This window comes from Rhinopithecus bieti, unplaced genomic scaffold, assembly GCF_001698545.2.
Source record: "Rhinopithecus bieti isolate Rb0 unplaced genomic scaffold, ASM169854v2 scaffold_32008, whole genome shotgun sequence".
Lineage (NCBI taxonomy): Eukaryota > Metazoa > Chordata > Mammalia > Primates > Cercopithecidae > Rhinopithecus > Rhinopithecus bieti.
In genome coordinates, this window is record NW_016814433.1 from 3,809,094 (window position 1) to 3,818,172 (window position 9,079).

General features: G+C 46.1%; 1 pseudogene; it reads right to left on the reverse strand.

Moving 5' to 3' along the window:
• Nucleotides 1-94: 94 nt before the first annotated feature.
• On the reverse strand, nt 95-6,765 carry LOC108514289 (40S ribosomal protein S24 pseudogene; annotated as a pseudogene).
• Between the last annotated feature and the right edge of the window lie 2,314 nt (nt 6,766-9,079).

Below are 9,079 nucleotides of genomic sequence, written 5' to 3' on the forward strand. Positions count from 1 at the left end.
CCCGTCTCGGCCTCCCAAAGTGCTGGGATTACAGGCTTGAGCCACCGCGCCCGGCCTTTTCTAGCTAATTTCATTCTAGCTTTGGCCTTTGAGAGCTCTTTCCGTTGGTTCCTGTGTCTCTTTAGCATACCCCCATGAATTTTTTTTTGCACACAAAAGTTTTTAGTTTATTAATGTTCTCGTGAAAATCCACAGTGGCCACAGATGTTACTGTAGCATCTTTATTCCTTCAGCTTTTGCCAGCACCAACACTGTCCTTTGCAGTCCCCCTGACTTTCTTCATTCTGGTCTTGTGTTCCTTTCATTGCTTTATTGAGGTCTTTTTCTTCTCATCCAGGCCATGTCTTGCAAGTCAGCATTTGGGTTTATTTTTCTCTGCATAATCCAGTGAATCATAAATCATGCCAAAGCCAGTTGCCTTGCCACCACCAAAATGAGTTCTGAATCCAAATACAAAGATGAGGCCAGGCGTGGTGGCTCACGCCTATAATCCCAGCACTTGGGAAGGCAGAGGCAGGCAGATAACCTAAGGTCAGGAGTTTGAGACAAGCCTGGCCAACATGGTGAAACCCTATCTCTACTAAAACTATAAAAATTAGTCGGGCACAGTGGCATGCACCTGTAATCCCAGCTATTCGGGAGGCTGAGGATTTTGGAGTTTGAGACAAGCCTGAGATCAGGAGTTTGAGACAAGCCTGGCCAACATGGTGAAACCCTATCTCTACTAAAACTATAAAAATTAGTCGGGCACAGTGGCATGCACCTGTAATCCCAGCTACTCGGGAGGCTGAGGCAGGAGAATCACTTGAACCGGGGAGGCGGAGGTTGCAGTGAGCTGAGATTGCGCAGTTGCACTCCAGCCTGGGTGACAGAGGGAGACTCCATCTCATAAAGACAAACAAAAACAAACAAAGATGATGACATCTAGTGTAGTCTCATACATTTTGGCTAGTTTTTCCTGAATTTCTGTCTTAGATACTGTTGCCTTCCCAGGGTGAAGGACATCAATAACCATTTGTTCGTTCTGAAGTGTGTAGAAGTGATCATGAACTTCCTAGTTCAGACAGTTACTAAGTCATTCAAGATGGCGGTCAATCCTCAGCCAGGGAGAAAAATAAGAGTCCCATCAGTGTTGTTGTTGTTTTAATTAAAACCTTGTTTTTGTTTATTTAGTATCACCTTACTTTCTGGTACTATAAACAATACTTTAAAATGTTCCAGGCTCATTTTGTATATTTCCTGCCACAGTTCTGCAATCAGCCATTTCTCCAAGGACCCCTATTTTCTTTTACTGGCAAATGGCTTTAGAATCCAAGGTCTGGGCACTAGGTGTGCTTGTTGCTTTTGAGGTGTCATTGCTTCTGGACCCTCACATCTGAGAAAGCAAGGAAATATATGTGTGTATAGTAACCCATGTATATACGCAAACATGTATTTCCATATACAACCATCCATATCTATATTAAGCTAAGCATGAATTCATACTGATGTCTCCAAACCTTTTTTTTTCTGTTTTTTTTTTGAGACGGAGTTTTGCTTTTGTTGCCCAGACTGGAGTGCAATGGCACGATCTCAGCTCACTGCAACCTCCGCCTTCTGGGTTCAAGTGATTCTCCTGCCTCAGCCTCCCAAGTAGCTGGGATTACAGGCATGCACCACCACACCTGGCTAATTTTGTATTTTTAGTAGAGATGGGGTTTCTCCATGTTGGTCAGGCTGGCTTTGAACTCCAGGTGATCCGCCCGCCTCGGCTCCCGAAGTGCTGGGATTACAGGCATGAGCTACCGCGCCCGGCGTGATGTCTCCAGCTTTAATCCATTACCACATGGATCATTCTGGCCACCTCCCCTGTTTATCTAAACTCCCACCCCAACTGTGAGAAACCTGGCTTCTATAATTTACCGTCTATTTACTTAATTGTTTATTCCAGGACCCATGTATAGGAGTATCAGAATTGTTTTGTTTTTCTTTTTAAATTCTTTATTATTGTTATTATTATTATTATTATCATTACTAGAGACGGAGTTTTGCTCTTGTTACCTGTGCTAGAGTGCAATTTGTGATCTTGGCTCACTGCAACCTCCGCTTCTCAGGTTCAAGCAATTCTCCTGCCTCAGCCTACTGAGTAGCTGGGATTACAGGCACGAGCCACCACACCTGGCTAATTTGTTTTTGTATTTTTAGTAGAAATGGGGTTTCACCATGTTAGCCAGGCTGGTCTTGAACTCCTGACCTCAGGTGATCCTCCTGCCTCGGCCTCCCAAAGTGCTGGGATTACAGGCATGAACCACCGCACCCAGCCTAAAATTTTTCTTCTTTCTTTTTCTTTTTTTTTGAGATAGAATTTGGCTGTTGTTGCCCAGGCTGGAGTGCAAGGGCGTGATCTTGGCTTACCGTAACCTCTGCCTCCCGGGTTCAAGCGATTTTCCTGCCTCAGCCTCCCAAGTAGCTGAGATTACAGGCACCACACTTGGCTAATTTTGTATTTTTAGTAGAGACGGGGTTTCTCCATGTTGGTCAGGCTGGTTTGTGAACTCTCGACCTCAGGTGATCCACCTGCCTCAGCCTCCCGAAGTGCTAGGATTACAGGGGTGAGCCACTGCACTTGGCCTAAAATTTTTCCTTATTTGTGGCCAGGCACAGTAGCTCATGCCTGTAATCCGCTGAGGCAGGTGGATCACCTGAGGTCAGAAGTTCAAGACCATCCTGGCCAGCATGGCAAAACTGCATCTCTACTAAAAATACAGAAATTATCTGGGCGTGGTGGTGCACACCTGTAGTCCCAGCTACTTGGGAGGCTGAGGCACGATAATTACTTGAACCTGGGAGGCGCAGGTTGCGGTGAGCCAAGATTGCATCACTGCACTTCAGCCTGGGTTACAGAGCAGGATTCCGTTTCAATAAAATAAAAAAAAAATTTTCTTTATTTGTAACCATAATGTCTCAAAAGAGAATTGTTAACACATACCCCTGTGGGAAACAATCTTATAAACTAGGGTACAGTGCTTATGTGTAGTTCCATTAGCCTTTGATCTTACAGAGTCTACTCATTTCCAAAATTACTCAGGTCAGCACCTTTACCCCCAGCTCCCTTCAGAAAAGTTATTACATACATTTGTGGTATCATTAAATTATTCTGTCACAATTTGCCTTCCATCTTGGGTTCCCTGACCTCCTATTTTTTTTTTTTTTAATTAAAAATATCAAGAGACTGGACACGGTGGCTCACACCTGTAATCCTAGCACTTTGGGAGGCCAAGGCAGGTGAATCACCTGAGGTCGGGGGTTCGAGACCAGTCTGACCAACATGGAGAAACCCCGTCTCTACTAAAAAAAAAAAAATACAAAATTAACTGGGAGTGGTGGTGCATGCCTGTAATCCCAGCTACTTGGGAGGCTGAGGCAGGAGAATTGCTTGAACCCTGGAAGTGGAGGCTGCAGTGAGTGGAGATCACACCATTGCATTCCAGCCTGGGCAACAAGAGTGAAACTCCGTTTCAAAAAAATACATATATATATATATGATATATCAGGGCTGGGCGCAGTGGCTCATGCTTGTAATCCCAGCACTTTGGGAGGCTGAGGCAGGTGGATCACGAGGTCATGAGATTGAGACCATCCTGGCCAACATGGTGAAACCTCATCTGTACTAAAAATAAAATGCAAAAATTAAGGCCGGACACGGTGGTTCACACCTGTAATCCCAGCACTTTGGGAGGCCGAGGTGGGGGGATCACCTGAGGTCAGGAGTTCGAGACCAGTCTGGTCAACCTGGTGAAACCCCGTCTCTACTGAAAATACAAAAATTAGATGGGTGTGGTGGTGGCACCTGTAATCCCAGCTACTTGGGAGGCTGAAGCAGGAGAATCACTTGAACCCAGGAGGAGGAGGTTACAGTGAGCCGAGATCACACCACTGCACTCCAGCCAGGCGACAGAGCAAGACTTCGTCTGAAAAAAAAAAAAAAAAAAAAATAACAAAAAAACCCAAAATGTTTAATTAAGCCCAAAGGTCACCTGAGATTTTCTTCCTATGTTTCTTCTAGAAGCTTTATAGTTTTACTTTTTTTTTTTTTTTTTTTTTTTTTGAGACTGGAGTCTCGCTCTGTCGCAGGCTTGATGCAGTGGCGGAGTGCTCAGCTCGACTGCAAGCTCCGCTCCCGGGTTACGCCATTCTCCTGCCGAAGCTCCGATGTAGCTGGACTACAGGCGCGCCGCCACCTCGTGCGCTGGGCAGTTTTCTTGTATTTTTAGGTAGAGACCGGCTGGGTTTGCACCGTGTAGCCAGGATGGTGTGTTCCGAGTCTCTGACCTCGTGATCACACCGTCTCGGCCTCCGCAAAGTGCTGGGGATTACAGCTTGGGCCACCGCGCACCGGCCTATAGTTTTACTTTTACATTCAGATCTATGATCCATTTTGAGTTAATTTTTGTAAACTATGTGAGGTCTGGGTTTGGTTTCTTCTCCCTCGTCCTCCTCTCTTCTTTTTCTCCTTCTTCTTCTTCCTCTTCCTCCTCTTCCTCCTCTTCTTCCTTCTTCTTCTTCTTCTTCTTCCTTCTTCTTCTTTCTTCTTCTTCTTGCTTTGGTCCTTTGTAAAAAATCTGTTTTCTATGTTTGTGTGGCTCCATTTCTGGGCCGTCTCTTCTGTTCCCTTGATCTGTGTGTCTAGTCTTTGACCAATATCATGCTGTCTTGATTTATTGTAGGCTGTTATCATTTTTTCCTGGATGTCAATGTCCTGAGTCAGAGTTGAGAGGAGTTGTACAGGGAACATAAAAGTTTCCAGATGTCTGAAAGAAGGGGTGGTACCATAGAGAGGGAGCCAGAACCACACGGAGGCTTGGAGGGCTGGTGGCTGTGTTTTTCTTGCCTCCTCCTTGGTTGCCTAGACACTGATGGGTTCCTCTTGTCGGCTGACCCCGCACCTGAAGTGCTCAGACTCCACCTAGTGGTGGCGTGGAAGGCTCGTCTGTGTATATCTTCACCTGGACCAAAACCTGTATAAGCTCCCTTTATAAGGGATTGTTTTGTTGTTGTGACAGAAATCCAACTCAAACTGGCTTGCAAAAAGGGAACTCATTGACTCACACAACTGAAAACTCCAGACACAGATATGACTTCAGGCCAGCAGAATCAGGCACTCAAATCTGACTCTCTCCACCTCTGCCATATATCGGTTTTATTCTCAGGCCACCTCACTGATGGCCACTAGTACTTCCAGGCCCATATTCCACCAGCTTAGCATCCTCTGTGGAAATGTAACTGCCCAGCAGGCTCCTCCTGGCCTCTGCACAAATAAAGACCACGGCACTGCAGTAAAGAAAGAGTTTAATTGACACGAGGCCAGCCATGCCACATGCAAAATTGATTGCATTATCACTCAAATCAATCTCCCTGAAAATTCAGAGATCAGGGTTTTTGATAATTTGGTGGGTAGGGGGTCGGAAAGTGGGGAGTGCTAATTGGTCAGGTGGGAGATGAAATCATAGGGAGTTGAAACTCTCCTCTTTCACTGAGTCGGTTCCTGGGTGGGACCAGATGAACCAGTTTATTGATGTGGGTGTTGCCAGATGATGCTCTGAGTGCAGGGTCTGCAAAATATCACAAGCCCTGATCTTAGGTTTTACAACAATGATGTTATCCCCAGGAGCAATTTGGGGAGGTTCAGAATCTTGCAACCTTCAGCTGCATGACTCCTAAACCAAATCTTGTTTTTTTTTTTTTTTTTTTTTTTTTTTGTGAGACGGAGCATTGCTTTGTCACCTAGGCTGGAGTGCAATGGCAGCCTCCGTCTCCCGGGTTCAAGCAATTGTCCTGTCTCAGCCTCCCGAGTAGCTGGGACTACAGTTGTGCGCCACCACACCCGGCTAATTTTTTGTATTTTTAGTAGAGATGGGGTTTCACCATGTTGGCCAGGCTGACCTTGAACTCCTGACCTCATGATCCACCAACCTTGGCCTCCCAAAGCACTGGGATTATAGGCAAGAGCCATTGCGCCCAGCTGAAATGGGAGTTTTATTATTACTCAAATCAGTCTCCCCAAGCAGAATCAGAGTTTTTAAAGATCATTTGGTGGGTAGGGGGTAGGGGCTTGGGAAGTGGGGCGTGCTGATTGGTCAGGTTGGAGATGGAATTGTAGGGGCTAGAAGTGAGTTTTTCTTGCTGTCTTCTGTTCCTGGGTGTGATGACAGAACTGGTTATGTCAGATTAAGGTCTGAGTGGCATCAGCTGATTCATGGAGCCAGTGGCTGCATGACCTCCAAACTAATTTATAATCTTGTAGCTAATTTGTCAATTTATTAGTCCTGCAAAGGCAGACCAGTCCCCAGGCAAGAAGGGTGTCTTTTCGGTTAAGGGCTATTATCAATTTCGTTTCGAGTCAAACCATGAACTGAATTCCTTCCCAAAGTTAGTTCAGCCTACGCCAAGGAATGAACAAGGACAGCTTAAAGGTTAGAAGCAATATGGAACTGGTTAGGTCTGACTTCTTTCACTGTCCTAATTTCCTCCATTATAACTTTGCAAGGCGATTTTAAGACCCTGTCTCAAAAACAAACAAACAAACAAAAACTATTGTGATCCACTCCCCTTACCTCTGCTCTGAAGCCTTCAGGGTCTGTCTGCCCTGTGTGATTGCTCACCATATGGCCTCCATGTGTTCCTCTTTTCATTTCAGATAAGTTTCCTTTTCACAGTTTTCCAGATGTGCCTACTTTTCTCTTTGCTGTGCCTGCACTTCCCTGGATTCCCACAGGGCTCAGTCATGCCCTGCCTCTTGGCTTGGCTAAACCCCTCTACCTGATTTTAAAGGAACAGTCTAAGTGCCTCTTCTCCCTGACCCCCACTTTTCCCAACCAACAGATCGGTGACATGAGGAAGACTGAAGGAGGCTGCTGGGTGTGGACACAAAGAGATGGGGCAGACACTTGAGGGCTCCTTCATCCTTCCAGAACAGACTCTCCAAGCAAAGTCTAAGCCAATCACATTGAAGCTCCTAGGGTTACTTTATTAACAATATTTCAAAAAGACTTCAAATTGAAGCCTATTTTTTTTTTTTTTTTTTTTTTAGATGGAGTCTCTCTGTGTCGCCCAGGCTGGAGTACAATCATGTGATCTTGGCTCACTGCAACCTCCGCCTCCCAGGTTCAAGCGATTCTCCTGCCTCAGCCTCCTGAGTAGCTGGGATTACAGGCTCGTGCCATCACGCCTGGCTAATTTTCGTATTTTTAGTAGAGACGGGGTTTCACCTTGTTGTCCAGGCTGGTCATGAACTCCTGACCTTAAGTGATCTGCCTGCCTCGGCCTCCCAAAGTGCTGGGATTACAGGTGTGAGCCACCATGCCCAGCCACACTCATTATTTGTAATGATAAAGACTGTGAGTTTCCTTAGGAGGACTGTCTCCCAGTTCTGCACTAGGGGATAAATTGCAATGGTCAAGAGTCTTTCAGCAGTAAGTGACAGAAAACCAGCTAAAACCAGCTCAAGCGCAAAAGGGAATGTCATGCCTCTGGAAACTGGGAAGTCCAAGAGACTCAAATATCATTGTAATCCCCTGCCTTTTTTTTTGAGACAGGGTCTTGCTCTGTTACCCAGGCTGGAGTGCAGGGGCGTGGTCTTGGCCCATTGCAGCCTCGAACTCCTGGGCTCAAGTGATCCTCCTGCCTCAGCCTCCGGAGTAGTTGAGACTACAGGCATGCGCCACCACCAGGCCTCCTCCCTCTCTTCGCTCTGCTTCCCTCAGGTATGGGGCTCATTTTCTCCCACTGTTGACTGGTTTCCTCCGTTTCCAGGGTAAGGAAGAAGGCCAAGGCACAGACAGCTCCTGACTTAGATTGTTGCTGCCTTGGAGGAACTTGAGCTTGGAGGAAGGAGAAAGCTTCTCCTTCTCAGAGGCCCAGAAGCTTCTCTTTCCCTAGGAGTCTGTGCGGACCTGCTCATTCCCGGACCAGTCTCTGTGGCCAGAGGAATACGGTACTGTGATTGGTCAAACCCGAGTCACGTGGGCAGAGGGAGGCTGTTGTGATTGGCTGTCCCACTGGAACCACACGGAGTGGGGTGGGTGATGGAGAGTTTCGTAGGAGATGGACGTTGCTGCTACCAGGAATGGTGAAATCTATTTAATGCAACATTATATTCCAGGAAACGTTATAGCTGCAAAGACCACGTAGCGACATGAAAATTGGTTATAAAGCAATGCTAAGAGAACAAGGCAGAAGACAGACTTGAAACTATGATGGCACCTTTGGAATATGAAAAAATAGAAAACTTTTGCTCTGTAAGGCTGGTAGGAGAATGAATTATTACATAACAGACTTTCAGTGTCTTCGCAAAAGTATTTTATAATAAATAACATGTGCATGCAAAAATAGTCTCATGTTTATTGCATAATATGATTTTCGGAGCTCAGTTTCTTTTTGGAATGAGATAAAACACAAATAAAATAGATGGTGATGTTGACAAAAGGAGTCAAACTCTGTAAAATATTTGAAGAGATTTATTCTGAGCCAAATATGAGTGAGCATGGCCTGTGACTCAGCCCTCAGGAGATCCTGAGAACATGTGCCCAATGTGGTTGGGGTGCAGCTTGCTTTTGTACATTTTAGGGAGACATGAGACTTCAATCAATTTTTTTTTTTTTTTTTTTTTAATGAGACCAAGACTCACTCTGTCACCCAGGCTGGAGTGCAGTGATACAATCTCGGCTCGCTGCAACGTCTGCCTCCCAGGTTCAAACGATTCTCCTGCCTCAGTCTCCCGAGTAGAGTAGCTGGGATTACAGGCGCTTGCCACCACGCCCGGCTATTTTTTGTCTTTTTAGTAGAGACGGGGTTTCACCATGTTGGCCAGGCTGGTCTCAAACTCCTGGCCTCAGCTGATCGGCCTGCCTCGGCCTCCCAAAGTGCTGGGATTACAAGTGAGCCACCGCGACTGGTCTCAATCAAATACATTCAAATACATTTAAGAAATACAGGCCGGGTGCGGTAGCTCAGGCCTGTAATCCCAGCACTTTGGGAGGCTGAGGTGGGCGGATCATCTGAGGTCAGGAGTTTGAGACCAGCCTGGCCAACATGGTGAAAC